Source organism: Canis lupus, chromosome 7 (genome assembly GCF_003254725.2).
Source record: "Canis lupus dingo isolate Sandy chromosome 7, ASM325472v2, whole genome shotgun sequence".
Lineage (NCBI taxonomy): Eukaryota > Metazoa > Chordata > Mammalia > Carnivora > Canidae > Canis > Canis lupus.
The window spans coordinates 75756430-75783407 of record NC_064249.1 but is presented as its reverse complement, the minus strand read 5'-3'; the positions used below and the strand labels follow the sequence as shown (position 1 = coordinate 75783407).

General features: G+C 43.8%; 1 long non-coding RNA gene across 1 annotated transcript; it reads right to left on the bottom strand.

Annotated features, from left to right (window-relative positions):
* Positions 1-2164: 2164 nt before the first annotated feature.
* On the bottom strand, positions 2165-26713 carry LOC125755486 (uncharacterized). Its single transcript, XR_007412186.1, has 4 exons — positions 26027-26713; positions 23887-23967; positions 5488-5551; positions 2165-2415 (listed from the first exon to the last, which is right to left on the bottom strand). It is a non-coding gene; the product is annotated as an uncharacterized LOC125755486 (long non-coding RNA).
* Between the last annotated feature and the right edge of the window lie 265 nt (positions 26714-26978).

Sequence of the window (26978 nt, the reverse complement as noted above, 5' to 3'; positions counted from 1 at the left end):
TGGTGGGTGCAGCTTCAACAACTTGAAAAGACCTACATCTGCAATCCAGAACCGGCTCCCTGCTGGTCCCCTTCCACGGAAGCTGCTCTGCTTTGCTTCCTGCGAGGATCCATCAGCTGGACCCATCGACCAAGTCAGAGGAATAGGAAGAAAGATCCAGAGATTGGGAACTGTTATCTTCTGAGTTGGTGACCATGCTGGAGTGGGGTGAAGTTGGGAGTGGGGAAATGAGGAAGCTGCTAGTAACTCACCAGCCACCTGGCCTGGGACAAAGTGAGTTTCCTTCTCTATGTCTCTTTCTTCCCCTGAAAGGATGGAATGAAAGACCAATGCTGTGTCCCCAAAGGCAAGGTCTAGATCCATTATGGTTGACCTTGGATCTCCAGCACCTTACACGGTGCCTGGGGCATGGCAAGGCCTCAGTAAAAACTGTTGAATGAAGTAATGAATGCCTTTGGGAATGGAACATTCACCTCTAAAGCTCCCTTGTGGCTCTCAATTCCATGATTCTTGCCAGGTTTTTTAAAATCACTCAGCCAACACTGAGCCCAACCCCTCATAACTTGGTCACTGTGCAATGAGTCCACAGGATCTGCCTAAATGTTTGATCCTCTGTGGGGATTCCCAGAGAAAACTGAGCAAAACTAAGCTAAAAGGAGAGATAGATCACATTTAGGGTTTTGCCTCTCGTTACCCCACCACCAACCCCCCAACCTGACCACCTCTGCCCAACACTCCCCTCCCCCAAGGTCCAGATCCCATGACCTCAGTGCTCTCCATCGCCCTGCCCTGCCAGGGTCTCCGCAAGCCCTGCCCACACCCACCTTTCCCTGCTCATGGTCCCTTTTTGCCCTGCAGTAGAGATAGATCACATTTAACAACTTCTCATTTATAAACCCTGCGGGATTGTGGCACGCTCTAGATTTGGAGACGGAAAACGTGATCTGAAACTTACTTTTGCCAAATATCAGTTTTTTGCCTTTGGATAAGTTGCTTGATCCCTCTGAGACTCAGTTTACCCATTTGTAAAGGTGGGTAACCGATGTAAGAATCACATAGACTCACACATGTGTACTCACACACTCTTGCAGGGTTGTCTTCATGATTACATGAGAAAATACACTGAGCATATTTCATAGCAAAAAAAAAATGCAATCACGTGTAATATAAGCCAGTGGTTATCTTCAAAACTGGTCTAAGTGGACAGAACATAAAAAGCAATTACCGGTGGGGCTTTGAAATCTGACTGGACAGTCATCTTAGGAGCATGCCAGACGCTCTCCTGATGCTGCCACTATAGAACTTTTGAACATCAAACAAATACAAATCTTCTGAAATAACATTTTGATGTTTTTAGTATACACAAATGAGGAACATGTAGATTGAGTTTCACTGCATACACACACTAGGCTTGCAGAGGAAAATCCTGGGGAAGAAATGTGAGATTTGGGAGAACCCTAAGGTATAAAAAAAATACAAAAATTCGAAAGAAAGGAAAACTCGTATTTCATGAGCACATGGTATTGGCCAGATGCTTCATGTACATCATCTCCCTTAATCCTCACAACACCCCATGGAATGCGGACTGCTGTCCCTCGTTTATAGATAAGGCAACAGGAGTTCAGAGAGAGTGAATTATTTACAGGAAGTCACCAAATATGCCAAAGCTGAGACTCTAGCCTGAGTCTCACTGAGGCTGATGCCACCGGCCACATTCTCCTCTGTCCCACCCTGCTTTGCAAGACACTGAAGTCACTACTGCCCCCTTGCACATAAAACGTCACCTTCCCTTAGAAAAATGTGATGTCCCCCATGCTCTGGACTATGATATGTTCCCATGCTGGGAATAGTCCATAAAATGGTCTCACTCTGAGAACGAGTGTCAGTGACTACTGTACTAAAGCTCAGGCAGGAACACACTTCCAAGTGCATTTGCTTATTTAGTAAATATTTGTATGTCTCAGGCACTTGGCCACATCCCAGCCAGGCTCGGGGAAATACCATATTTGGGAACTTTACACTGGAGCAGAGACTCTTTGATAAACAGTGTGGAAATGACCATGAAATTAACTAGGACTTCTTGGCTTCACTGGAGGAATCTGGCTAACTCTCCCACTCCATTTTCGGGGGCGGCGGGGAGAGGGCATTAGCTTCCTACCTTCCCATGAGAACAACAGTCTGCTGCTTTCTCCAGCCTTATTGGAGTCTACCAGCAAATAGGGTGACACACTTGTCAAGGCAGTGACCCACACAAGCATCCCATCAGACCTGAGGAAGTGCTGGCCTGTGCACAAGGGAATGGCCACCTGACTCCTTAGGTCTGCAACCAGAGCTGGACAGGTGTTGGAGAGGCAGAAGGGAATGGACACTCCATGTGACATGTGCATCCTATCCTGGCAGTCTTTATACATCATCCTGTAGAGAAAAAGAAGGGAGGAGCTTGTTGAATGTCAAGGCCAGTGGACATGGTTTTAGTTGAAGGATGCACCAGGCTGAGATACACCTTGTGCTTGACCATCCTGAGGCTATTCTATCCTCCATGAGGAAATGCTGTCTCACACACACAAGCCTCAGAGATGTTCAGTTACAAGAACTTGCTATTAAACAAATCAAAGAGGGACACCCAGTGGCTCAGTGGTTGAGCATTTGCCTTCAGCTCAGGTCATGATCCCAAGGTCCTGGGATCAAGTCCCATATTGGGCTCCCCACAGGGAGCCTGCTTCTCCCTCTGCCTATGTCTTTGTCTTTCATGACTAAATTTTTTAAGAATCTTTAAAAAAATAAAAATAAAAAATAAACAGACCAAAGAGGAGTTTCCAAACTCATAGGTCAAAAACAAAAACAAAACAAAACTCCCAGGAGAAAGGTTTCTCAATGCATTTTCGTTTTTGTTACCCTAATACAACCATTATCACAACTCCTGAGGTGAAAATGGTTATTGCTGCTGTTGCTATTCTCATATTAAACATATGAAAACCGGAACAAAGGGAAGTTAAGGCATTTGCCAACACCCAACTTCAGTACTAACGCTGGAACTCAAACAAAAGCTTTCTATCCAGAAATCCTATGATCTTTTTCTGGATTTCTCTTGGTATTTTTCTTGGTATTTCACTTGGCTGACAGCTTCTTGTGATAGGAATGACATCTTCTGTGCATTTGTTAACAGAGCCCAGTATCGATATGAAATGAAAATATATGACGATTTTAATACAGAGCTTGTGGTGGACACTTTTAGAAAATAACTGAAGCTAAACGATGAAGCTAAACAATATTAAGGACAATCATGTCTATTTCTTCTATTACCTTCCCATTACCTGTGCACATCATTGTAATCATCATGAATACACATTTTGCTTGTGTTCTCAATATGAATATATATGTGCCATTTTTATTGCCTACATAATAAAACATTACATTTCTGCACAACAATTTACCAACCCATTTCTCCATTTGGAGTTTTCAAATTATTTCTCCACTTCTCTTTTAAAACAGAGTTATGAATTCCAACTCCTTGCATGCACCTGGCTTCTTCTGACCAAGCTCAGTTAGCTCAATTTTACCAGACAGGTAAAATTCCTTTTTGTACCTGAGCTACTTATTAAAAATTAAAACTTATTGATTTATTTGTTTGTTTGCTTGTTTATGAGAGAGAGTGAGAAGCAAGCAGGGGGAGGGGTAGAGGGACAGGGAAAAGCAGGCTACCCACTGACCAGGGAACTCCACATGGACTTCAGTCCCAGGACCCTGGGATCACAACTCAAGCCAATGGTGGACACTTAACCAACTAAGCCACCCAGGTGCCCCCCAATTTATTAAAACTTTTTGGAGGCAGGCCAACTGAATCAGAACCCCTCTGGAAATAGGTGTAAGCAATCTCCATTTTAACATTTAACAGCTCCCTAGTGCTCTCACACACCCTGCAGTTTGAAAACCGTGAGTTATTTATTGGAATCTACATAAAGCTAGATGCTGTAGATAATTTAGTGCCTTTCATTTGTTTATCTGATTCTAGCTTAGTCTTCAAGTTCTTCCAACCATTATAAACCATCTCTCGTCCTCTTTTCCTAAGCAGACAAGGATAGTTCTCGCAGACTCTGGGTGAGGAGGAGTTGTCGAGGCTTCATCTCAGCCCAAAGAGGTAGCCACCTTTGATTTCTCAGCCCGTGACTGAGTAGGAGTCCAGGGAGGGGAAGGCCTCTGAGAATGTATCTGGCACTTTCTCCAATAAGCAATTACCCAACTGCTGCATCAACTCCATTATAAACACTCAGACCACCCAACGGAAAGGCAACATCAAGTCTCCTTTTGCAATCAGCTTGCCATGGTGTGTCTGTGTCTGCGTGTGTTACTAAATATAAAGCAGCCACAGAAAGGGTACATGAATTTCCCAAGATGGCTCCCAGAAGAACTCTAAAGAATGTCTGGGGTTTTTTTTTTCTTTACCAAAACATCTATTCTGTTAGAACTTGGGGAATACTTTTCTACAAAAGTCACTCACCAAAATGCTTTTTTGGTATTGGCAGCCCAGTATTTGCAAAGGCGCGACTCTTCTGTGAAATATGGTAGGAAGCTCTGGGCTCTTTCGGTATGAATTCATGAATTTGCTCATTCAAAGGCCTGTGCTCATCATTTTGCAGCAAGAGTCTGGGAAACCACTGAAGTTTGAGTTCCCAAAGTCAGAGCTACCCCTGCATATTGCATGGACCGGCAAAGCAAGAGGGCCAGGCTCTTTCACCGTGATTACTCTCAGGCTGGCCTGATGGGTGGCAGTGGTATTAGAATGTTATAAAGAAGAGCCTTTGGGTTTTGAAGTCAAACAGACCTGGATCTGAATCCCAGCCTGGCATAATCTTGTATGAGTCAGCTAAGCGCTCAGCTACTCCTGGATCTGCTTCTTTTTACTCCCTGTGGCTCATTTGCTCAGCACTCTACTTCAGCAAAAGCTACCCTGATAAACTGTTTATGAAAGGTTCTCATTGGTTGATGCTTTGCCCTTTGTAGTATAGCATCTGAGCTCTAGAAATAACCTAAATGCCTTAAACTTGTAACTTCCAAAATGATGATCCCAGGTTTGGGGCACACTGAACAGAGGTCCTGGTGGGGGAGCTCCAAGCTTCTCTCCCGCCTCTCCACTCACAAGCTCAACTATCACCTACTCGATTTAGCAGAACTCTGCCCAAGCCTGCATTTGAGAAAAATGAAACAGAAAAGTCCCAATTCTGTGGTAATCAGAATTCTACAACATGGGACACCATCCCAGAACTCCTTGTGTAATCACCAGAGCCTGTGAGTATGAAGAGCTACCACTCCGATGATTAGATTACGTTCTATGGCACATCTGACCTTTGGGGAAATTATCCAGGTGACCCTTAAAAGCAGTGTTTTCTCTGGCTGATTGCAAAAGAGGGAGGTGGAGAGATTCCAAGCAGAAGGAGAATTGGGCATTCACCTTTGTTGCTTTGAAGATGAAGGAAAACTAATACTTACTGAGCACCAATGGTGTGCAAGGCCATTTCCCTTTCACATCTTCATGAGGTATAACCATCCACTCCTATTTCACACAAAAAAAGAAGGAAATTCAATACAGATTAAGAACTTTCCAGGGTTCCTGGGTGGCTCAGATGGTTAAACATCTCCCTTTGGCTTGGGGTCACAATCCCAGGGTCCAAGGATGAAGCTCCATGTCTGGCACCCTGCTCAACAGAGAACCTGCTTCTCCCTCTTTTTCTGCCCCTCCCATTCCACCCACTCCACGCCTTCTCATGTGCATGCTGTCTCTCTCTAAAATAAAATAAAATAAAATAAAATAAAATAAAATAAATAAAATAAAATAAAATAAAAACAAAATAAAATATTTTTAAAAAGCTCCTTTAAAATAAAAGAATTTTCCCCAAACTTGATAAGTGTAACTAAGATTCAAAAGCCTGGCTTCTCTTACAACTAAATAAAAAAAGATATCTTATTAAAACACTCTGTAAAAAATCAAATAGGCTGTTCACAGAAACGAAAATAGAAATGGACCATGACAAAGATGTTCAATCTCATTGAAAATTAAATATACAAATTATGTGAAATATTGCCTATCTATTCATATATATTTAAAAGTTTAATAATACCAAATATTAGTGAGGGTAAAAAATAACCACTCTCCTGTATTATTGTTAGAAATGGAATTTGGAATATCCTTTTAGGAGGCCAATATAGCAAAACTTATCAAAATTTGAAATACACAAAGTCTTTGACTCAGAAATTTCTCAGCTAGGAATTTGCCCTACACACTCACAAAAGTCTGCCAATGTGTCTGTATAAGGATGGTCGCCACAACATTATTTGTAATACAAAAACAGTAACAACATCTTAAATGTACAATAAGACATATGATAAATTATGATTCATCTTCACAATACAATATGTACATAACAGAAAGAATGAAAATGAGGTCAACCTACATGAGCAAGGATCAAAAATAACCAAGAGGGGCACCTGGGTGGTGCAGTTGGTAAAAGCATTGGACTCTTGATTTCTGCTCAGGTAGTGAGCTCACTATTGTGAGATCAAGTTCTGCATTGGGCTCCATGCTCAGTTCTGAGTCTGCTTGAGATTCTCTCCCTCTGCTCCTCCCCACCACACTCTCTCTCTCTCTGTCCATACATATATATATACATATATGTATAGACAGAGAAATATATATATCTATATAGAGAGAGATTTTGTGTACATAGTTTTCAAACAGTATATATTAGTTTACTATTGTAGTAATTAGTTTACTAATGAGAGTTATTGCCTTTTGGAGAGAAACTATAGAATATGAGGATGAGAATAGAACTTTTTTGAACTTCTTTAAAATAAAATATTAAAATATGCATATATATATATATGTATTCACTTAAAATGTATACATACTTTATTTTAAAGCAAATTTACATAAGAGAATGTATGGATGTGTTTGTCTAATTATTTGTTTACTTAGATAATTAATAAAAATGGCTTGGAAAAGACTAAATTATCCACAATTCAAAGTCCATTCTGCAGAAGCTCCTTGTTCCTAAGGATAAGGAAGACATGAAACCAGGGTGAGTATTTGGGAAATAACACTGTGGAGCTGCTTTGTGCTGGGTAATAGGCATAAAGGATGATGCCAGGGTGCCTAGGTGACTCAGTGGTTGAGCATCTGCCTTCAGCTCAGGTCATGACCCCGGGATCCTGGGATTAAGTCCCTCATCAGGCTCCCCAGGGAGAGCCTGCTTCTCCCTCTGCCTATGTCTCTGCCTCTCTGTGTGTGTCTGTCATGAATAAATAAATAAAATTGTCAGACTGGGGAGGGGGGAGGTGGTATCACACAAAGGGAGGATGTTTAGGCCATCAAAAGTTGAAGTCTCCTTCCCTTCATAGCTGGCTGAAATGGCAAGTTACATAGGAACCCTTTCCTGACTCCTCTCACTGTCTCATGGGAAGTGGCTGGGGCTTTGCTCATGAATAAATAGATAAAATCTTAAAAAAAAAAAAAGCAGGGGGGATGATGCCATTTTAAATCCCGTAATTTCTGTCACTTTTTTTTTTTTTTACTTATTTTCGTAGTGGTTGCCCCAGAGGTAACAACTAACATTTGAATGTATAATGACCCAGCTCAGATTAATACCAACCTAGCTCAGATTAATATCAGCCTAATTTCAATAGTAGCAAAACTTTACACCTGTGCAGCCCTGGCCTCTCCTCCCTCATTTGCACTATTGCCAAGCAGATTAGGGCTTTATACTTTGTATGTCCATCAACACAGATTTATGTTACAGTTTTATGCAGTTGTCTCTTAAATGAGGAGGGGGGAAAAAGTTACAAACAAAAGTGTATTTACACCATCTTTTATATTTACCTTGGCAGTTGCCCTTTTGATACTTTGCATGGACTGATTTACTGCCTAGTGTCCTTTCATTTCAGCCTGAGGACTTCTCAAATTTTGTAGAGCACATCTACTAGGACAAATTCTATTTTTGTTTATCTGGGGATGTCTTGATTTCTCCATTTTTTGAAGGATAGTTTTACTAGATACAGTGTTCTTGGCTGACAGTGTTTTTCTCTCAGCACTTCAAATATATCATCCACTTAACTGTTTCCACCACAGAAAAAAAAAATTATAATTATGTGAAAGCTCTTTATCTTAAGTATCTATCGTAGTTATATGTTGTTTCTGTCTTGGTGCTTTGAAGATTTTCTCTTGTATTTGCCTTTCAACAGTTTTAACATTCTTTGAGTGTATCTTAACTGGTGTTCATTAAGTTTCTTGGATATTAATGTTTTTCATACAGATTGGAGAGTTTTCAGTCATTATTCCTTCAAATACTCTCCAATCTCTCTCTGTCTCTCTCTCTCTCGCTCTGTCTCTCTCTCTCTCTCTTTCATTGTCTCTCTATCCACTCCACTCTTCTGGGACTTCTAATGTTTTTGTTGGTCCATTTGATTATTTTCATCAAGTTTCTTAGGCTTTGTTCATTTTTCTTTCTGCTCCTCAGACTTGGTAATACTAATTGACCCATTTTCAAGTTCAGCAATTCTTCCTTCTATTTATTCCAATCTCCTATAGAAACCTTCTGGTGAATGTTCCATTTCAGTTGTACTTTTCAACTCCATAATTTCTATTTGGCTCTTCCTTATAATTTCCATCTCTTTGTTAATAATATCTATTTGGTGAGACATTATTCTCATGGTTTCCTTTAGTTCTTTGTGCATATTTAAAATAATTGACCTAAAGTGTTTGTCTAGTAGGTCCAATGTACAGGCTTCCTTGGGGATAGTTTTTATTGATTGCTTTTTTTCCTTTTTATAGGTCATATTCCATTTTTTCACGTCTTATAATTTTTGTTGAAATTATATTATATGTAACATAATGCTTATATTTTAAATAATATATAATGTAGAAACTCTCCCTTTCTCAGAATTTTGTAGCTGCTATTCATTGCTACTATTGTTTTTTAGTGACTTTTCTGAACTAATTCTATATTTCTTGTTGTGCGTGGCCACTGAAGTCCCTTGCTGGTTAGCTTTGTAGTCAGCTAATGATCAGAAAGAGTGATCTTTAAGTGCCTGGAACCCAGAAGTCTTCCAAGTCTTTGCCAGGAGCTCTGTGTGCATCCAATCAGTTTACACCTTTGCCTTATCCTTCATTTCCCACTTGCACAGAGCCCCAAAGTTAGTCAAAGATGAGAGCTTATAGTCTTATCAAGTCTTTCCTGAGATGTGTAGATCCCTGTGCAGTCATGCGAACTAACATATGCATGAATATGGCTTTCTATAGTCCCGTGAACTTTTCAAATTTCCATAAGGACACCCCATTTTAAACTCTTCGGTTAACCTTTTGTTAGCCCCAACTATTATCCAGTGCCTCAGGTAGCTGAGATGTTCAACAATGGCGTCTCATTGTTTTTGACAAATACCCCTGGGGTAAAGGCTGTTCACATCTGGCAAGCTCTATGTCAGGTCAAATGAAGACAGCCTTAAGAATAGGGTCTTCCAGAGACATCTGGGTGGCTCAGTCAGTGAAGAGTCTGTCTTTGGCTCTGGTCATGATGATCCCGGAGTCCCAGGATCTAACCCTGCTTCGGGGCTGCCTGCTCAGCAGGGATTCTGCTTCTCCTTCACCTCTGCCCCTCCCCCCTTCTCCTTCTCTCTCTCTCTCTCTCTCTCTCTCTCTCTTGCTCACTCTCTCTGTCTCAAATAAATAAATAAAATCTTTTTTAAAAAAAGTGGGGTCTTAAACATTATATGTTCTCATTCATTTGGGGAATATAAATAATAGTGAAAGGGAATATAAGGGAAGGAAGAAGAAGTGTGTGGGGAATATCAGAAAGGGAGACAGAACATAAAGACTCCTAACTCTGGGAAACGAACTAGGGGTGGTGGAAGGGGAGGAGGGCGGGGGGTGGGGGTGAATGGGTGACGGGCACTGAGGGGGGCACTTGACGGGATGAGCACTGGGTGTTATTCTGTAAGTTGGCAAATTGAACACCAATAAAAAATAAATTTATTATTAAAAAAAAGTGGGGTCTTCCAGGGAATAAGCAGATGGATCAAATTATGACAGTTCTCTGGAAACGGGCCTTTGAAGGAGATCCAATCCCATTCTGCTCTCTTTAGTGGCTACCAGGCTGCTGGTTTTCACCATAAGTCACAGGCTATCTGTTTTCAAGACTACAATGGAGTGGGGGCAGGGGGTGGGGTGGTAGGAACAGTGCAAGTCAAAACATCATAAAGCTCACTGTTCTTATGGAGATTTAGCTATTTTTCTTGAACACTCCTTGGGTTGCTGCAAGCCTGGTTCATTTCCAGAGTTCTGAAAAAGTTGATTCTTACTATTTTTGCCAATGTTTGCATTGCTTCTATGGAGGAAAGAATTTTCAGAAGTCCTCACTGCACCATTTTTACTGATGTCACTCTATTTATTTAATTTAAATTCATTTAGATTTAAACAGCCACACAGGATTAGTGGCTACTGTATTGGATAGCACAAGTCTATAAAATACAATGTGAAGTCAGTTAGTCAATTGGAAATGAACTCTACTCTTACATAAATATACACCAATACAGTAAACTTAAAATCACAAAAACAAAATGAATAAGTTGTTTTAAATGTAACAAAAATGTATAACTTATAGAAAACCTTTTAAAACTCTTCAGAAATATAACAAGAAATATAGATATCTTTCCATATATATTTATGATGTGAAATGGGGCTACTGGAGCAGCCCGGGTGGCTCAGCGGTTTAGCGCCGACTTCGGCCCACGGCCTAATCCTGGAGACCCGGATCAAGTCCCATGTTGGGCTCCCTGCATGGAGCCTGCTTCTCCCTCTGCCTCTCTCTCTCTCTCTCTCTGTGTGTGTCTCATGAAATCCTAAAAAAAAAAAATGGGACTACTGAAGGAAAAGGGCTCCCATGTCCTCGATCACACTGTTACCCATTGATCTATACAGATTAGAGATCTCAACAGTGTGTACAGAGTTGGGGCTGACACTCCGGGCATGCCTAGGCCTATCCTCTTAACTTATAAAGAGACGTGCCACATTTTGTGTCATTGCTGTTTCTTCAGAGCTGTTCCATTTGGGTTCGTTTTTAAAGTCACTTTGCCTATTTTGAGTTCATCTCTGCCTTGCCCTCTGAGACCATACCCAAGGGCCAGTGAGCTGATAGGCCAGGGAGCAGCATATGTATCTCTCTAAGCACATGGACCTTTATTTCATGAAAACATTGGCTGGAAGATTTGGGGGCAGCAGAAGTACTCACACACCTTGTGCTTTCCTCACCTGGAAAACACAATTCCCCTGATAACTCTGTAAGTAGGTTTGGTGGGACTACCCCAGTTTGGACACTGGAAGTCCCATGTCCTCAGAAACCCTATTCCCAGGCTGACGTGATAGTCACTTTATCTGAAGTGACATGCGGCAATAGCAGACGACACCTCGAATTCAGCTGGGGATAAATGAGCATCCATCTTCAGCAGGTTTTCAGTTATAGATTGTCACATTTTGACTCCTCCTTTTTGCTGAAGAAATATCTCTTTTGTCAATCCTCTTTCATCTGATAGGGCTTGGGACAAGAACTTTAAGGTCTTATCCAAGAGCCAGAACAATGGCTGTGACCAGCCCCTGGAAAGGAGAGTCTTCCCATTTCTTCACAAGTGAACAGCACATACATGAAGCCCTCAGTGTAGACAGTATCAGCATTCCTTCTGCATGACTTGGGGTCCCCAGGTGTAGACATCCATGTCAACTGGGAGGGTCACCGCTTAGGTTGGTAATCTGACCAGCTAAACTCTGCCTCCAGCGTGGTAATGTCTACATGGCTGACTGTTGGGGCAGCTCCTTCGATTGTATGTACAGAAAGCTGTCAGCAATTTTTTTTAATCAGCTAAAAAGTCAGAGCCACCAACCATCTAAATGTTTGGCATTGTGCTGACAAAACCCATAGATTTTTTTTCACTGAGATTCCCAATGCCATGCTCTCCCTCTTCCTTTGCCTGGTTAATTAACTCTTACATCTCCTTTAGATCTCAGCTGAAGCTTCACTTCTGAAAAGACTTGCCAGGCCTGCCATCGCCCACCCCACACACTCACATGGCACCAGGCACTCTCCTTTTATAGCATTTCACATCATCTTGCAATTATTTGCTCAGTGGTCCTGGACTTGTGGGAGACAAGGATGTGTCTGCCTCGTTCATGGTTCTACCTGGCATGCCGCACAGTCCTGGCACATCGTGGGCACACGTTACACGGCTCTGGAATGAACGGTGAGTGGCCCGTATTCAATTACCAGGCTCTCTCGACCTAAAACTTACAAGTACCTGTCATGTTAAGCTTTTTAAGAAACCAAATATCTTTATTCTTACTAGGATGTTTTTCTTTGTGCTTCTGGGGGAAAAATAGGAAAGTGAGTAACTAACATGATCCCAATTTACTATCGCAAGAGCGCTATAAAGAATGCAGGCCGTATATTATTACCTCCATATTATAAAGGAGAAACACTTGGAGAAAATGGGAGCAAAGAGGGGGCAAGGATAGCCTCCACCTGCTTTCAGGAGTCAGGTGCTCTTGACTGCTGGCACCACCAAAAATCCCATCTCTGGGAGCAGATGACATGTGACCCCCTAGCAGGTTGAGTGGGGAAAGTCAGGCTGGGTCTTATCACTAGCATTTGTAGGGAGGTTCTTCCACTTTATCCCTCATCGTCTTACTGCTTATTCTCTGGGCTGCCAGAAAGTCAGGCATGAAATGGAGAGCAGCTGAATTAAATAGACGCTGGTGCCTGCATTTTTTTCTAGTTCAATAAATTAAAGGTATATCGTTTTGGTTTCAAACTGATACACTGGGGTTTAGTGTTAGAAATTTTGCTCCCCTAGTTGGCTGGATTTTTTTTAAAAGGAAGACAGGAAGGGCCCACCTGGACTCCACGAGCCAGTGCCCAGCAAGGAAGCTGACAGTCGGTGTGAGACAGAGGGGCAGGCCAGTTGGAAAACAATTACCCAGGACAGCTCTGCATGTGCATTCACCAAGGGCTGACGTCTTACAGAGGATAACAAAATCGGCCCAGCTTCAGGTGGCTCATGCTGGCTTACTTTGAGATTGCTCATAAAACTTACGACTAGATTAGTTACCCAGTAAAATAGTTCACCCTGCCATGGCCGAGGCCCAGGCTGTATTTGACAAGTGTCCAATTTAGATATTTGTTACCCGTGATTCCAAAGTATGAATCAAAACAGACAAAATTCTCAGCACCTCCCCAAATGTACTTCCCACACTGTCCCTCTGTTACTCTCCAATACCACATCTCCAAAAAATAGGTCAGTCCTTCCATCTACATAAAAAGAATATGTAAAAAAAAAAAAGTGTATGTCTAAATTGACCAGCCAATCTCCCACCCACAGGGGGATTTGTCCTGCCTCTAGTAGCTACTCACGCCCCATACCTGAAATGCAGCTCTGATTCTTTCTACAACTGAGCTTTCTGCCTGACTGCTGCAGTTCAATTATCTACAATAGCCAAGATATGGAAGCAAAGCAAGTATCCGTCAATAGATGAATGGATGAAGATGTGGTGAATATATATTTAATATTCCATCATATATCATATGATGGCATGTGTTTTATATAATACATATACATATATATATGATGGAATATTACTCTGCCATAAAAAATAATGAGATCTTGCCATTTGAGACAACATGGCTAGACCTAGAGAGTCATGTTAAGTGAAATAAGTCAGAGAAAAAAAAGACAAATGCCATAAGATTTGACTCATATGCAGAATCCAAAAAACAAACAAATAGACAAAAGAAGAAATAGACTCATAAATACAAAGAACAAACTAGTGACGGTCAGAGAAGGGGGGGTTCTGGGCAGCATGGGTGAAGGGGAGTGCTCGATAGGGTCTTCTGGTTATGGAATGAAGAAGTCCCGGGAATAAAAGTCACACCATAGGGAATATAGTCACTGATACCGTAGTAGCGCTGTGTGCTGGGATAGACGGTAGCCACACCTGGGGTGAGCGCTGCATAATGTAGAGACGTGGAATCACTATGTTGTACACTTGAAACTAATGTAACATTATATGTCAACTATACTTCAATAAAAAAGAATAGATTTGATCTATAATAAAGTCTGGGGGGGGGTTGATAGAATGAACAAGACCAACGAAATCTAACAGAAGAGAAACCAAGACAAAGAAAAGCATTTGAAGGACAGAAGGGAGACTCTGCAATCTTCGTAAAACTTCACCAGATGGCTTTGAACCTTTCCTTCGTGAGCACGCATGCTTCGCACCAGGCGTTTCTGCTCGTTGCTAGCCGAAGGTCAGGAATTCTTCAGGAGGACCACCTGTCCCGTCTCACCCCCTTCATGGAAATAATTGCAAGTGCTGCCTGGTGTCTTCCCTCTGGGTGTCCACTGTTTCAAACACATCGCATCACGCACGTGTGTCCGTTCTCATGCAGGAATTCTTGGTAACGGTTTCTTCACTTTACATCATTTAAAATGCAAACGTTAAAGGAAAAGCAAAGCACAGTTAAGACTAAATAATGCTGAGAGCCCGCGCGGACCGTGGCCGGCCTTGGAGGCAAGTTTGCCGCGTGCTCGACCGGCAAAGCCATGTCGCATGTGCACGAAATCGAACCTCAGCAGGTCACTTGGCCCTGGGAGGCTCCGGCCCAGAAGACTGGGAATCGTTAGAAAGGCCTTCAGTTTCTGGGGTACTCACTGAGCCGGATTCCTGAAGGCAAGCAAACAAAGAGCTGTTCTTTGGTATGTTTGTGTTGGACGCCCAAGTGTGTCTGCAAAAGGACGAGTATCTACTGGTAGATTAACTTTAAGAAAAAGTCAAGATTAGGGAAAGGAAAAAAAATCTGAGAGTCTGTGTAACTGAAGTGGGCAGCAGCTCAGAAGCTGCACCTAACAGACTCCTGGCCACCGACACTCACGCTTCCTCCTGACCACGGGGCTGGTCACTGGGGACACGGGGGAGGGGGGTGGCCAGTGGGGGAGGAGGCATGGGGGTCCCTGATGCTTCCTCCTCACCAGGGGCTGGTCACCGGGCACAAGGGGAGGGTGGCCGGGGTCCCTGGGCAGTGGGGACAGCCCGCATAGCTGCTGCCCGGCTCCCCAAGGGCTGACCCCCCTCCAACCCTGCCCCCGCCAGCACTGTTCCACCCGGTCAAGCCTGCTCAACAATTTCTCTTCTGAAGCAGCCCCTTTGATGCAGCCTTGCTCTGTGTTCAGTGACATGAAAGAGATACTAATGCCGGTTATCAAAGGCCTGTGCTCGCGCCGCCGGCCGCTGAGGCTGTAACTCGAGCTCTTCCTTCACTTCTCCAGCCGCCTGGTGCGCAGGCCCGGGAGGGTGGGCAGCACACCTTTTTCCCCTACTAATTTCACATCAGATATGCATCCGAGTGTGGGGGGGACATGAATCAATACCTAAGCCTGTGGGTCACACGCAGGCGCCCCATGGAGCCCGAGAGCACTGGAGAGGGCCGAGCCCCGGGGCGCCCCAGGGAGCAGGCCCGGCCCACGACTCCCAAGACCTCCTGCTCCCTGCCCACCCCCGTGGGGGCCTCGTGGGGAGGGTACCAGTCGCACAGTCCTGCGGCAACTTGGGTCAGTCACTTCCTCAGAAGGAAAGATCTGGCCCTTTCCAGGGCTGTCCAGGGCTGCCCTAATTATTTTCCATTCTGGACACTCAAGATAGGACGCGTCCAAGCAAAGCGGTGCTGAGTAACTCTGCCTGCCGCGGGGGAGCAGCGTGCAACCGTCTCGGCGATGTCCAGAGAAACTTTCACGAGGGACAAAAATGCGGATCGTACATGCGAAGGGGAAAATGGGGTACAAACTGCGTGGACAGAAGGATCTCAGTTTGTGAGACTAGACGGGGTGGAGAGGGCGTTTGGTTGTGCACCGTGGTTGTAACGGGGCAATGGACTGTACGTGGCTTTGCCTTTATTTTTTGTCTTTGCTTAGATCTATCTCCTAGCCTGGCCATAAAGTGCATTATTTCTCTATGATATAAAAATGCAGGATTTGAAAAAATAAAATAAATAGATTTTAAAAATTAGAAAAATAAAAATGCAGGATTCCGGGCACCTGGGTGGCTCAGTGGTTGAGCGTCTGCCTTCGGCTCAGGTTGTGATCCCAGGGTCCTCTGTCTCTGCCTCTCTCTCTGTGTGTCTCTCATGAATAAACAAATAAAATCTTTAAAAAAAATTTAGGGGGATCCCTGGGTGGCTCAGTGGTTTAGCGCCTGCCTCTGGCCCAGGGCGTGATCCTGGTGTCCCAGGATCGAGTCCCACGTCGGGCTCCCTGCATGGAGCCTGCTTCTCCCTCTGCCTGTGTCTCTGCCTCTCTCTCTCTCTCATGAATAAATAAAATCTTAAAAAAAAAAAAATTAGGATTCAACTGAGTGATGCATAGTAAGAAAAAGAAAATTGTTCTTTTAAAGAAACTGTCCATGTGTGTAGACAGAACTTAGTGATCCCCAAAGGGATCCTTTTTAATTACTTTTTTTTTTTTTCAAAAGAGCCAGGAACATAGCAAACTTCTCTACCCCGGCTAATTAGATCTGCTGATTCCCCCCACTGCTTGGCACCTGCTGGTGCCAAGGATAGAAATCTCAATTCAGGGCAGCCCCGGTGGCACAGCAGTTTAGCGCCGCCTGCAGCCCGGGGCGTGATCCTGGAGGCCCAGGATCAAGTCCCATGTCGGGCTCCCTGCGTGGAGCCTGCTGCTTCTCCCTCTGCCTGTGTCTCTGCCTCTCTCTCTCTCTCTCTCTCTCTCTGAATAAATAAATAAATAAATCTTTTAAAAAAATCTCAATTCAGTTGGGAAACAGAGGTGTCCTCTGTCCTTCTGTCTACCTCCATGTATCAGGCTCTTCATGGAGGACTGTGTGAGGACCACACACTTTTATTGCTCTGGTTCCGGGATTAAATGAGGTAATAGAGGAACACTGTGAACCATAACTCACCATACAAATGTGGGGTCTGTTGTCAGCTGTGCGGCCCCTGGGAGCAGTCTCCACTCCCACCTTGAAGCCTAACCCTCTTCTCCCACTAGCCTTTTGTGTTTGAGGAGGGTGTGAGTTTCAGACCTGCAGGAGAAGGGATGCAGGATAAGGTGCCCCGTCCCCACGACCTCACTGAAGATGGCTGGGCCATGGAAGTGCCTGAGGTGTCTGAGAATCCTGTCTAATAGCAGAAGGACACAGGCAGGGAGAAACCCAGGGAAGACGTCGAACAAAAATAATCAATGACCAGATGAGACTCTTCAGTATCCGACCCATGATGAGAGGACACGATGAAAAAGAAAATATTTGTGGGATGGTATGAGAGTCAAAACTCAACTGGAGTTTCTTGCTGTCTAGAAACTACACACACCATATATATGTGTATGTTCCTCACACACATGCACAACACGCACATGCCTGGACCGGACACTGTTTTCTTTATGCAGTAACTGGTTGGAAAGGCTGTATCGATGTTAGTTGTGAGGCTCCCTGGGCCTCCCAGTGCTAAAGGTACCTGCAGGCCCAGAAACAGGCCCACACACTGAAGGCGGGTCTAGACTGCAGGGCCAGGGAGGTCTTCTTTCCCACCTGGATACATGAATAGATTGACTGCTGAGAATCAGTACAGCAAAGGGTGCTTTCTCACCCCAGCTAAACTAACATTTGGTCTCAGGCCCCTTTGAGCAAGACACAGTCTCCAGCAACCCTGCACATGGAAGAATGGTCAGGTATATAGACTTGCAACTGAACAAAACAGGAAGACATCGAAGGTTATTTCTCCTTCTGTTGAGCTATGAAAATAACTCTTTGCCTCCCTAACCCCTTCCAAACATGACCCACCCCAGGTTGAGCATTAACTGAACATTCAGTGCTCCTGAAACACTGGGCTAGCAGGGACTCTGGCTCCTTTGCTCTGAGGTCCATCTGGCCAGAGCAGTTATCCCCCTCTTGTGGGCCAGGACCCTGCATTCTTTGACTAAACTCCCAGCTCGGAATGGTGACTCATTAGGCCACTCTGAGGCTGAACCTCACAGCACTGGTCCGGGCCTCCCAACCACTGGGGCCTGCCCTCTCCTTGGAGCTGTCCTGGTCCTGCAGGCACCCACCTCCCCTCTGCCCAAAGCACACCCCATCCCCCCACCCCCCCCCCACCCCCCGCCAAATTGGGCATCTGCTGCCCTCTGCTGCCCCCATGCGGCCAACAGCAGAGTGTCCTGGAAGAGCCCGGAAGGGCTTCCAAGGTGCATGTTGGCTGCCCCCCTCACCAGTCCTTTCCACAACTCAGTAAATCTGATTCCAACTGTATGCATTGTCTTTAGGAGGTCAGAGATCCCCAAACGGAAATAAAGCTAAGACACACAACTAACTGGGTGCCACTCGGCCAAGGGCTCAGCTCCCTCAGATTGTTTTTCCTGATAAAGTTCAGAATAATGAAGAGCAAAGACCACAAAACTACAAATCACGGGAATCAAATTCTAGACCTGGTCTTTCCATCTTGCTAATGGGTAACTTAGCTCCCCAGAATGTTTCTTTGTGAGTAATACCTTTTCTACCTCTTCAGGGAGGGGGTGGTGATTTAAGAAATGTGCCCTGGATTGTGGGGACACCCAGACAAAAACGAAGCCCTCCTCAGATAGGACTACCAGATGAAACACATGATGCCCACAGAGACTGGAAGTCAGATAGACAATGAATACTTTTTTAGTATAAGCACATCTCAAACGTTGCATGGGACACACTGGAAGTAAAAACTTTTTCATTTATCTAGAATTCAAGTGTAACTAGGCATTTGATCTCAGGGAATTTTGTTTGTTTTTTGTTTTGTTTAGGGGAGGGGGCTGTTTCTTCCTAAATCTGGTAACTCTATCCCCAAACGTCAGGCATCCCTGTCATTAGCAGGACTAACACTCCTTAAACACCTTCCCCATAGTTGGCTTCCCAGCAACATGACCACATAGATAGCTAGCATTTTTTTATGGGAAGGAATAGAATGAAGTCAGAACTTCCATTTGGAGGATGCCTGCCTAGGGGAGGTCTGCAGGCCCCATACCTCCTTCTACTTATGCCGGGCACCGTAGGACAAGGGCACCAGCTGGCCTTGGGAGTTGCCTCTTATTTGATTCCAGCTAATATTTTTCTCAAAGTCAGAGATGAAAAACACTTTTAAAGCACCGACATGTTCAGACATCTGTTATTCATTTTCTTTGGTTCTGATTTTGTCTTAATCTTGCATAAGGGCTCAAAAATGCATTTGACTATCTGGTTTGGGTTCTAAGCTGGTAGAATTCTGGAGTTGGTGTTTCTAGGTAGGAGACATAACTGCCTATTCCCACAGCCACTGGGCCCGTATTGCCTCATTTCATTTCCATATGTCGGGAGAGAATGTGGCACAGTGCAGTAGGCCTCCACACTGGCTGCACCTGGAACTATCTGGGACATTTTATAAAACCCTGATGCCCACACCACACCCAGACCAGTTATATCAGAATCCCTGGGTGTGGAGACCCTGGCATCGGCATTTCCCAAGGTTTCCAGGTGACTCCCATGTGCATACAAGACTGAGAACACTGATCCAGAGCAGTGGTTTTCAAAATGTGGTCCCTGGACCAGCAGCTTAGGCATCCCCTGGGAGCTTGTTAGAAGTGGCTTGAGGACACTTGCCCGAGATGCCACAAGTTTGGTTCAGCCCAGCTAAGCTGTCGGCCAACTGACCCCAGTACGAGGCTCTTTCTCTGAACCCCTGCGTCACATCTGTGAGTGACACTAATATTCACCCTGAACTCTGTTAGCAATGGCACGCTGGATTCACAACCACCTCAGAGGGAGCTGTTAGCAGTATTCTCATCTACTTGGGGAGATGCAGACCAGGGCCTGCTTCACAGGGGACGACCTATGGGGTCACATATGTGGTAGAATGTTCTATATGTATTTTACCCCCACATTCTCACTTTGCACTGGGCCCTGCACACTGTGTAGCTAATCCTGCTTGAGGCAAAGAGAGGCTCAGCAACCTGCAGAAGGCCACCCAACTGGGAAGCAGCAGAGCCTGGATTGTTGGCCCAGCTTGTTGGCCCCAGGCCTGGGCTCCTGGTGAGAACACTCTGGTTCCAAGAGTGAACACTTCTTACACATGCAAACACTGAGCAGGAAAGGAATTTCACATGTTGCTGGCAGAGAGAAGGAACTTAAAGCAAGTCCTCATCTCATTGTGAAGAGTATGACCCACTCATATTTATGACATTGCTTATAGAAACAGAACATTAATTTTAAAGTGCCAAAGATGCAGACCTCTTTTAATTTCTATTTACCAGTAATAGAAAATCAAACTCGATCATGTTTCTCCTCCCACTTCAACTCAAAGAAAGCTACTCGGAACATTCCCCAAACTTGAGGACTACTGGTAAACCATAGTGCCTGTCCTAGTCAGCCTGGGTACCTATAAGAAAGGGCCATAGACCTGGTGGCTTAAACAGCAGAAATTTATTTCTCGCAGTGAATCCCAAAGCAGGGTGCCTGAGTGGTTCAATTCTACAGAGAGCCTTCCTCCAGGTTGCCTAATTCTTGGCAAGCAAGAGGACATGAGAGCTTTCTGAGGTCTCTTTATTAAGGCACTAACCATTCTGGAAGGCTCCACACTGGTGGCCTAATCACTTCCCCAGAGCCCCACTTCCTGATACCACCACACTGGGGGTTAGAATTTCAACATACGAATTTTGAGAGGACACATACATTCAGACCATTTCAAGGCCTATGCTAGGAATGTCATGACCTCACCTCCTTCCTTATGTAAGCAAACTGTCCCAAATTTCACAGTTATAGCTGGCATACAAGTCTTGTCTGGTTGTACAAGACCGTGACACAGATGCAGAATTGACCACATCCTGGATCCCCTCCTCTTTTGTCTTCTTTTCTTCTCCATGGCACGACCCCAGGATTCTCTCTACTATCCCGGGGGATGTGGGACCCAAAGTTCAAATCAACTGTAAGCCAATGGGAAACATTGGGTACCTTAACATTGCACATTCCAGAATCCCAGCTCATCCTGGCTGCGTTGAATCTAAACCACTTGAGGTTAAAGAACGATGTTTGAAGAAGACCGTGAAAAAGAAATTGCAGTTGGAAGCAGGAAGCGATTGGAAAATGGGTAAGAATTTCAAAAAAGGAAGGAAAAAGATTAAGATAAATTTCAACCAAGTATCTGCATTGATAATGAACAGACTCAAAACAACTGTCCTGGGAGAAAAAAAGGGCCCGGGGGGATGGAGACAAATCGAAGGCTTTCCAGGGAGGAAGGTACTATCTGAGTTAACTGAACAGTTGATGACATTTGAGTTAGGACCAGATGCACTACTTGTGAAGAAAATGCATCTGTTCAAATTTCAGTATCCAGAGGTGAATAGAGCTAGTAAGTCCCAGGGGAAAAAGGCAGAAAAGGGAGAAGATGAACTGAATGTCAACAACTCAAAGCTTGGAACATAACTAAGGAATATTGTAGTGCATCCCACGATGCCCTATGAGATTGTCATTTAACACTTTTCTTATAATAAATGTATGTTTCAGAGAAAAGAGTGGAATGGACAACAGAACCTAGAGAACTCATACACATGAAAAAGAACAGATCTGAAAAAGACAGACATCACTGCAAACAATGCCCTCTGAGAGTAGTCAAGAAGATGTAATCCAAAGACTATGTGGCTACTGAGCCTAAAGATAGAAGATAACAAGAAAAGGAAAGTGTAAAGAAGTAACTCTGGAGGACCGGAATGAAGCAAAAACATTTTAGCAAGGATTTGCTTCTATCAAGTATTTAAGCTGCATTACCAAATTCATGACCTGGTCATTACTGTTTTCATCTGACCTAAGTGTAGAGGTATCTGCTAAGTCCTGGACAGGGCAAGGGGGTGTGTCCTGCTCCAGTAGGGGAGGGGCAGACCACTACTCTTCTGGAAGGACTCAGGATCCCTGACAACAACAAGGTAGCACCCTTTGCTCCTAAAGTGGGCAGACACTTCTCTTATCCATTCACATTTAAGAGTTGAAGGAGAAAACCTTTCCAACCCACAAGGAAGATGGGATGTCAGGGGAGAACAGAGGTGAGGTTCTAGATCTTAATGGTCGCACAGGCCTGAGGCCACCCAAATCCATATTCCAGAACCAGCTTATATCCTAAGGAGATATTGTGTTTTTTTTTTAAGATTTTATTTATTTATTCTCGAGAGACAGAGAGAGAGAAAGAGAGAGAGAGACAAAAAGGGCTCCATGCAGGGAGCCCAACATGGGACTCGACCCCGGGTCTCCAGGATCACACCCTGAGCCGAAGGCAGGTGCTAAACCACTGAGCCACCTGGGCTGCCCCTAAGGAGATATTGTATATGTCAACAAGAAGAGGAGTGTTGCCAGCAAGAAGTCGGTTGGTACCATAGGCAGGATAGACTGAAAAACCAAACCAGAACTTTGAGCTTCATCTAGATCATGGCTCCAAGCCCCAAGGCTCTCTGCACTCCTACTCTCTCAGCCTAGCAGGAGACTCCACTCGTGCCCACAGATCTCTGAGTGCAGCCTGGGGGTTCCCTAATCTGGAAAGCAACCACGCAAGGTCCTTGTTGAGTGAGACTGGAAGAAATAGGGAGCCAACTTCCCAGTGACATAAAGCAACACAGCACACAGGATAAGCTTGGGCTCTCTCCCTGGGATCAGGCCCAAGTCTACCCCTTTCTCAGTCTGTGACTTGGAGCAAAATACTTCTTGAAGTTTCTCTTTCCTAATCTGTAAAACAGAGATGATGACAATCATTGAATCTTCTGCTCTGGATTGTGCCAATGTGCTCTCGCAGCCAGAGGAAGGGAAGACTTGCATCACTGTAAGGGCTTCCAAACATCCAAGAGACAATGATGCCATGAGGACAGGATAAAAGTCAACAACCAAGGAGATCAAAACAACTCAATGTAGAGATAGATGGGGCTCCTAATATTCCCAAGTTCTTCCATTTTGGTTAACTATTCACTGAGAATTAACAAAGCAGTTAAGATCTTAACACCAAGGAGGGGACTCAAGGCTGCAGTGCCTTGACATAGTGCTTTGTTTCTATAATGCTGCGCTCTGCTCTGCTCTGTTCTGTTCTGGATTAAGAAATCCATTATTCATTTCTTTTTTACTTGAATTAAATTCATCATTTCCTTCCTTTAATTCAACTAAATACCTATGGGTGAGTGCTGATCAGGGAAACACAGGTTTGTTGTGTTGTTTTGTTTTGTTTTGTTTTGTTTTAAATATGGACTAAATTATGTGTCCAACCATCATCATGGCTTTGCCAGCAGACTTAACTGCCCAAACTGCTCTTTTCTGGGCAGGAATTTTGCATACAACGCAACACAGGATTCTGTGGTTGTGGGAGAAAGTAAGAGTTCTCATTGAACAGCTTACCCATCACACAATCATCTGTCAACAGGGGCTAGTGGTATGGGTGACATTCATTTGGATGGGAGCAGGCCAACGTCCAGTTCTCATGTTTACCCTGGCGAGGCTCATAGGGCAGTACTAAACAGACATCTTAGGTCAATATGGTGATGGTCTCGCTTAAGAATCACCAATTTTTACAAATGAGACATTTGAACATCTCACTTAGAGATGATTATTTATGGCTGAATCAAAGACTTTCTTTAATGATAAAAATACCTTTGATATCAGAAAATCTTCCACACATATGTGCACAACAGAAAGCTTCAAGTGCTTCAGAATATGGGAAGAATACCAAATGGGGCAGGAGGCAGGTCCTGTTTATTTCATCCACCTCAGCTCCTCAAACAAGATGACCACGGAGTCAAAAGAGAGAGTGAGACAAGACTTACACATTTTGATCATGTTAGACCCTGTTCGTTTAGCCTGTGAAATGTTGAGAAGAGCACCCTAGGAGCTTCCACCAGTGGCTGCTGGAAATTAATGATAACATTGATGAGTTTTTTCCTTAACCTGTGATTTTTTTTAGCATCATTTATCACTATTCTTTTCAATTATACACAGAATACAAAATTCACAACAACTATTTTTCAGTGTGCAGCTCAGTGGCATTAAGTATATTCACATTTTTGGGTAGCCATCACTACCATCCCTCTCCAGAACTCTTTCCATTTTGTAAAACTGAAACTTTACTCACTAAATAATGACTCCTCATTCCCCTCCACCCATCATTCCCACGAGTACCTGGCAACTACAATTCTACTTCTGTCTCTGAATTTGACCACGACAGTATCTCATGTACATGGAATCATACGGTATTTGTCTTTTTGTGACTGGCTTATTTCACTTAGCATAATGTCTTCAGAGTTCTTCTATGTTTTAGCCTGTGTCAGAATTTCCTTCCTTTTTTAAGGCTGAATAATCTTTCAAGGACATATAAAGCACATTTTGCTTATCCATTCATCTGTTGGACACTTGAATTGCTTACATCTTTTGGCTCTTGTGAATAATACTGCTATGAACATGAACTTATAGCTATTTCTTCAGGACCCTGCTTTCTCATTCATTTTGAATGCAAACACAGAAGTGTCTCGCTTAATCAGTGATCTTTTATAAAGACCGGAAAATGAATCAGCATTGATATGATTTCCTTTCACACAAGAAAATATGCAATGACCTTTAGTGAAATGTGAAGTATATTCAAATTTTGTATGTGTGTGTGCTTGTTTGGTGTACATATACCCCCATAGATTGAGCAGACATTGAACTAACTGATACTTATCAATAGTCTGAGGAGTTCTCTAAAATTCAGTGAAAAAGAAGTTTTTTCCTTTTCTAAACTTTTCCTCTTCCCACAGCATGAACATTTGAATTTAAATCAACCAGGGAAATTAAAACCATAAAATCAATCCTGTGTTTTTTCTACATTGATGTCCTCTACAAATTTTTTGATTATGATAAAAAACACATAACATAAACTAGTGGTAAGTATATTCACATTGTTGAACAGCAGAAATTTTCATCTTGCAAAATTGAAACTCTGTACCTATTTAGAAACTCACCATTTCAAAAAAAAAAAAAAAAAGAAACTCACCATTTCCATCTCCTCCATACCCCCAGTAACCACATTTCTAAGCATTTGACTATGTTAGATACCTCATAGAAGCGGTACAATTTTTAAAAATTAAACATTAGACAGAACCTCTAGGCAATAAAGTGTCTATTTATTGACCATTAACCATTGTGTATACACATAGAGAGTGCTTTGGTAAATTTTTTACAAACCTCTCATTTGCTAATGATTTAAGAATTCTAACTTTCCCTGAAAGAAAACTACTCAATCTTAGCCAAATATTTGATGAGCAGTTAAAGGGTTTATGACAGCGGCCTATCTTTAGTCAATAAAGGGAAAGTTATTTCAAAAAGACACCTGCTATCATTTCACCATTTCAAGACACCATTTTTAGTGGTTGATATGTCTTGGGGAGAGTTGACCTCACTCTCTGTGGCCCATGTGTCTGAGGAGACTCATCAGGCTTACAGAACACTCACTCGTGGTTAGAGTTTTCCTCACTAAGATTTCTTTAGATTCCTGCAAGGAGTTAGTCAGCAAGGTGACAATTAACTTTAGTATTTTACAGGTGAGATTATGATGCCGCCCTGGCCTTGCTTCCCCTCTTCTACCCCAGACCACACAGTGGGATCTCTCCCCAAGTGAGTCTTCCAGCAGCCCTCCTCCCTCACACAGTGCCCCCTGCCACTAACCCTGCTCTCCTTCCCCCATTCCCTAGATCCTCAAGGATGCTGCTGCCTCAGGAGAGCAACTTCCCCACCCTTAGTCCTTTTGTCATGGTATGAAAGGACAGAAAATGGTAAAGAGACAGTAAATGTCTTTGCCAAATGATCCTACCCCTCCTCTTTCCAATCTCTCTGCCTCCCAGCTCCTTCCTTATCCCTTCCACTGGCTCGCCTTCACTGGCCTCTAGGGATCTCTATTTACCAATGAGCCAGTCAACCACCTATCATCCATACCTGTGGAAGGCCTGCTAACAGAGACCAGGCCCAGAAAATCAAAAGGTAGGAAAGTGGGGCAGATCCAGTCATACCACCAGATGAGCTCTGTGGCCACCGTTCCTTCCCCTTAGGTTGAGGTATTTACAGAAGGCATTCCTGTGGAAGAAGCTCCACCCAGGATTCAGGAAACTAGGTCTCAAGTCTAAGATGTGACTTTACCCCACTTACACAAGTTAGCCTGATTCTGTTTTATGGATACCAGCAGGAGACATGAGCTCTTGGGTCAGAAACAAAGGACTGTATGACTCACAACACAGCAGGTGGTATGAGCATCAGCATATTGGCACCAGCTCCTCTTGCCCTCAAGGTCCACAGGAGTGATCCTGGGCCCAGATCAGTATTACAGGTAAAGTGGGTTTCTGTTATGGTTCAGGAACACTGAGTTTGGGGAATCCACTGTTTTCACAGCCAACAGTAAACAAGTCTGCTTTTTAGGGTCAGAGGGCGGGAAGACATTATCTCATTTCTCAAGAGTACCAGCAGCAAGAACAACTCTGAAGGTGGCCTGGAGAAAGGGGGGGTCTTGGCTCACCCTGCAAGCACACATGCAGCCTGAGGAGGACTCTCTCTCCTAACACTCGCTCACAGGTTCAGCCCTGCCCAGAACTGGTTGTGTGACTTTCCACAAATCACATAACCCTCTGGTTCCTCGTTCTCCTCATAAATAAGATGGTAATACATGCCCATTTGCCCCACAGAGCTAAGGAACCCATGTATAAGGTGGGAGGTTGGTGGAATTTTGCAGAAGCAATGAAGGATCTGGCTTCCTGCTTGGGATCCCTAAGTCTCTCCGGTTTCTGCTCCAAGCATGCAAAAAAGGGCACTATTTTGCAAATAGATTTGAGGACCACATTCCACAAAGTCCATTTCAGCCAATTCTTATGCTACAAGCCCCAGTTCTCACCAACTT